This window comes from Hibiscus syriacus, unplaced genomic scaffold (assembly GCF_006381635.1).
Source record: "Hibiscus syriacus cultivar Baekdansim isolate YM2019G1 unplaced genomic scaffold, ASM638163v2 tig00001644_pilon, whole genome shotgun sequence".
Taxonomy (NCBI): domain Eukaryota; kingdom Viridiplantae; phylum Streptophyta; class Magnoliopsida; order Malvales; family Malvaceae; genus Hibiscus; species Hibiscus syriacus.
In genome coordinates, this window is record NW_024061878.1 from 598,060 (window position 1) to 604,063 (window position 6,004).

Genomic DNA, 6,004 nt, shown 5'->3' on the forward strand with positions numbered 1-6,004 from the left:
CTAATGCTTCAATCAATGGAATGTTGATTGTTAATTGCCTAAGCACATCAATGAATGCTTTGAACTGTTGGTCCTCCTTGGTGTTATTATTTGAGGAAATGGTGGTGGAGGTCTTGGATTCTGCTGTCTCGGTATTGAAGTTACCACAAGGCGCAATGTTGTTGGTGTTGAGTTAATCGATTGTCGGAATTGTCTAAGAGGGGGGTGAATTGACAATTAAAATTTTGTGGAAGCTTTTGCAGAAAATTGAAAGTAATTGCACAGCGATTTAGAGTGATTCAACTTTCTCAATCAAAGTCTACGTCCACTACCTTAGCTATCCACACTAAGGATTTTCCAACAAATTCACTAATTTGTTCTTTCTTTTGAGGCCAAAGAGATAACCTTACAACACCCTCAAGAATATACCCCAATTCTTGAGAACACTCTTTCCCAAAGAGAAGATTACAAATTTGCAAACTTACAAGGAAATCCTCACAATGTAGATTGTTTGCACAATTCTAGAACAAAGAAAAGAACACTCAAGAATGAATACAATTGAGTAACAAATAGTGTTCTTGAAAGCAAAATGAATATTGAATGAAAAATAGGCTTGAAATGCACAAACTTGAGGTTTGATGCTTTCTCTTTGATTCTCTCTTGATTCTAGTTGCTTGTTGTTTCTTGTTGTTGATCAATGGCTTCTAAGCTTGTTTAAATACACCTTGAATCACTTCTGAACGTTGGGGATGATTAGTGGAGTCAATAGAGACGTTTAAGTGTGAAAACAATTAATTAAAGCAGTTGGGAGCGTCAGTGCATCGATGCATACCTATGGTGCATCAGTGTAAAATTCAAATATTTTGACTGTTGGACCCTTAGTGCATCGGTGCACTAAGAGTGCATCGATGCATCAAGTGCATTCGATGTTTCAAAATAGCCAGAGTGCATCGATGCATCAAATGCATTCGATGTTTTCATAAAATCCTCAGTGCATCGGTGCATGGTAAGTGCATCGATGCATGAAATGCATTCTATGTTCAATTTAATTCATGGTGCATCAATGCATGGATTGGTGCATCGGTGCATCACTCTGAAAAATTGATTTTAGGCTTGATTTTGGTTCAAAATACTTTGTGAAAATTGTTTCAAAAATATATTAAGTATAAAACACAATTTTACACATTTAGTAAGGTTTGAAATTGATCTTAAAAGACTTGGAGTAATAATTTGATATTCGATTAATTGAATCGAATATACTTAGAAAATCATTTGTAAAATCTTAAAATTTATTTAAACTAATTTGTTATATCGAAACACAAAAATGTTTTCAACATTCTTCCCCTTTTTGATATAACAAAACATTGTGTTAATTTAAGATTTTCTAAAAATTTGAAATCAATTTTGAAAAATTACTCCCCCTTACTATAACACTTCTCCCCTTTTTTAAAAACATTTTTAACACTTAACATTTCTCCCCCTTTTTCTTAAATCAAAAAGACTTAAAAACTGATTTAAACTAGGTTTTGAAATAACATAGCCAATTGATTAATATATATATATATATATATAGCATTAGCTGCTAAGATCACAATCAAAAGAGAGATTAGCCACTAGTTTCATAATCAATATTCATAATAAAATGTGAAAGGGTAAATTGGTCATATTTCAACTAAAAAATAAATGATGCATATATTGAAACAAACCAAAATATATGAAATAAAAGTTCAAATATCCATCAAACAAACATCCAACAATCAAAGAAAGTTCAAACCCAAAAATAATCAAAACAAGATAAGTCTATTCATCCATCGAAGGATCGAGAGGAGGAGGAGGGTAACGAGCTCTCATCTCAAGCGTAAGTGCATCCAAACGATCATTCATATCTTGTTGTCGAGCTCCCAAGGTAGAGAGATGGGACTCAATGAATGTGAAGCGCGAATCCATGGACGCATACCGTAAATCAAATGTCTCCAAAAACGAATGAAAATATAGAGGCATTTGATCTTCTTGTGGAGCTGTTTCCGGTGCAGGCTCGTCATCAGGTACGTGATCATCGATGTCTTGCATAAGTTGTTGAAATTTAGGATCATAGTTAAAAGCCGGAGCCGGAGGAGGAGGAGGAGCACGAGAGGAGCTAGGAGCAGCTCGTGAGGAACTAGCTCCCGAAGTTTGCTTTCCGGGTCTAAAAACCCATTGACCGGTTACCTTGTCTTGTTTCCAATCCGCTTTCTTCAAGGATGTGAGATTGATTTGATTTTGGAGTGGGATAGGATTATCGAGAGAGACGTCTAGACCAAGTTTGATAAAGAGGTTACTAAGAAGACATCCATAAATCAATGTTTCAACATGTTTTGAAGGAACAATGTTTATGATGTCCACTAGTTGACTGAATATAATGTGGGGCATATTTATTTTGATTTTATTTTTAATACAATACATCCACCATAAATCCCTAGCACGAAGTGTGGAGTACCTATCTCCGGATGGTCTAAACCACCAAGAGATCATCAAATAGAGAAAACGATCGTGATGAGATCGTAGAGTACTAACACTTGAGTTTAGAACATAGGGATATTCCACATTTTCACTCTCATTATATACACCACTATCATCTAACCCAAATCGAAAAGCTATAGTGTCGGGGTCAATATTAATATATTGGCCTAAAAGATAGGATCTAATGGCTATAGTTCCACATTGAGTTTCATTTTGAATACACACCCGCATTGGAATAGAAAATGCGGACCAATTGTTGATAGATGATAGGTTTAAGCTTAAACAATTTATCAAACTTCCAAGCTTTAAGAATTGGAAGGTATCAAAATCAATGTCAACCATGGCTTGAAGCGAAGGAATAAACTCTTCACGAATTCTATAAGTTTGGAAAGAGTTTCTGTACCTAGAGTACAATTCGTCTCTACGACGCTCAGGCATGTTAAAACAAGATCCTAATAGAGATGAAGGTGGAGGAGGAATGGGATTAAGAGGTTGGTTTGAACGAGAACGACTCGATGAAGTCCTAGGGCGTTTGGGATTAGACATGGTTTAAGAATTGGAAAAAGAAATATAACCTGCAAATTGAAACACATGTATGCACAATAATAAATCCCAAAACTCAATTGAGTCCTCAATAATTCAAGGTTCTCTAAACTAAATCCTAATGGGCAATGTTTTGAAAAACTATTTGAAAATAATATTTGTAAATAATATGTATAGTTTTTTTTATGAAAACAACATAATTAAATCAAAAACATCAAATTTAGAAATTAAATTTAGATTTTCGATTTTTTTTATTTCGAAAATTCACAAATTCATTGAAAATTTGTGAGTTTTTAATGAAATTAGTTGTAAAAACTAGTTTGTAATCATCAAACTATCAATGCCCGATATAATGTTCATCCTAGAACTAATTAAAACTAGTCCTAAGATCAAAAATCAATAAAATAGGGTTTTTGAAATATTACCTTGAAAATTTCAGATTTGAGAGGAATTGATGTTGTTTTGCACGATTTGATGATAAATGCAGGATTGGGAGTTGAAAAACTCGAAGATTCCAATAATATTTTGTTGATTTTAAGCAAAAGGAGATTTTAGAGAGAGAGAGAGTCGAACGACGTGAGTGTTATAGAGTTAGGTTTTGAGAAGATGAAGAAAATCAGGGGTTTTATCTAAAAACCCAACAGATGCATCGATGCATGACCCCGTGCATCGATGCACATTCAAGGCGTGCATCAACATGATGAATCGATGCACAATCAAAGGGATGCATCAATGCACTGTTAAGTGTATCGATGCATAAAGCACAGAAATGTCAAAAATCAGTTTTAAACACTTTAAAATGCTAAATTAATTAGCTCTAGTGGTATTGGCAACTCATATATTGAAAATTAATCATGTTCAATCAATCAAATTAATCTTTGAACATAAAATTAATTTTCACCAAATAACATAAACTCCCCCTACCTAATAGCAATGAAAAAAAATTACCATTATACGCAATTTTCATTTATTCTTAAAAGTGCTAAAATTATTTTAAACACTAAGTGAAAATAGGTCAGTTAAACCTAATTCTCTCCTAAGTGTCCAAAATATTTCCTTGTCTAAAGGTTTTGTAAAGATATCTGCTAATTGATGCAAAGTATCAACAAATTCTAGAACTACATCTTCCTTAGTGACATGGTCTCTAATGAAGTGATGTCTTATTTCAATGTGCTTCGTTCTAGAGTGTTGGATGGGATTTTTAGTGAGACAAATAGCACTAGTATTGCGACACTTGATAGGAATGGTACCTACTTCAATTCCATAATCAAAAAGTTGTTGTTTCATCCATAAAACTTGTACACAACAACTACCGGCTGAAATGTATTCCGCTTCAGTGGTAGATAATGCAACACAATTTTGTTTCTTTGAAAACCAAGAAATCAGCATATTTCCAAGGAATTGGCAAGTACCGGAGGTGGTTTTCTTATCTAATTTACATCCTCAATAATCCACATCAAAAAAGCATACAAGCTAAAGCTAGAATCTCTACGATACCAAAGTCCTAAACTAGGTGTGTCCTTAAAATATCTAAAGATTCTCTTAACAACTAGTAAATGTGATTCTTAGGGCATGATTGAAATCTAGCACATAAGCAAACACTAAACATAATGTCCGGTCTACTTGTAGTTAGATAAAGTAAAGATCCAATCATTGACCTATATAATTTAACATCTACACATTTACCTCCTTCATCTAAGTCGAGCTTTGTTGAAGAGCTATTGGACTGTCATGAGGATTGCCATTTTCCAGTCCAAATTTCTTGAGCATATCTTTGACGTACTTAGCTTGATTGATGAAGATGTCATCTTTTCTTTGCTTGATTTGGAGTCCCAAGAAAATGAGAGCTCCCCCATCATGCTCATTTCAAATTCGCTTTGCATTAGCTTAGAAAATTCTTGGCAAAGAACATCATTAGTAGAACCAAATATTATATCATCAACATAAATTTGAACTACTAATAAATCTTTACCTTTATGCTTTAAAAACAATGTAGTGTCAACCTTCCCTTTTGAAAAAGCTTTTTCAATTAAAAAGTTTGACAATATTTCATACCAAGCGCTAGGAGCTTGTTTTAAACCATAAAGTGTTTTTGTTAATTTAAGAACATGATCCGGAAATTTTGAATCTTCAAAACCTGGATATTGTTCCACATACACTTCTTCTTTTATAAAACCATTTAAAAATGCACTTTTAACATCCATTTGATATAATTTAAATTCATGAAAACATGCAAATGCTAATAACATTCTAATTGCTTCCATCCTAGCTACGGGAGCATATGTTTCATCATAGTCTATGCCTTCTTCTTAAGTATACCTTGAGCAACAAGTCTAGACTTGTTTCTCATTATATTACCACTCTCATCAAGTTTATTCCTAAATACCCATCTAGTACCTACAGTAGATTTATTACTAGGCCTTTCAACTAATGTCCATACTTTACTTCTCTCAAATTGATTTAATTCTTCTTGTATAGCCATAATCCAATGTTCATCATTTAATGCTTTTTAATATTCTTAGGCTCTATGCATGAAATAAATGCAACATAATTACAAATATTTCTAAGAGAAGATCGAGTTGTTACCCCTTTGGATGGATCACCTATAATCTCACCATCCTTGACATAGTTGTACTCTCTTGGATAAGATACTTCACTTTCTTCAATGGTTGGATTCTCGAGAGGATCATGAGTTTCCTCATCTTTCGTTTCTTCCTTTGATGATGATTCTCCAACGTCATGTCTAACGTCATTTGTATTTATAATACCTACATCATCATTAACACAAGAATCATTCCTCGGAAGGAGATTATCATCGAAAACAACATGTATAGACTCTTCTACAACTAAAGTTCTTTTATTAAATACTCGATAAGCATTAGAATTTAAGGAATAACCCAGAAAATTTCCTTCATCACTTTTAGCATCAAATTTGCCAAGGTTTTCTTTACCGTTGTTTAAAACAAAACATTTACATCCAAAA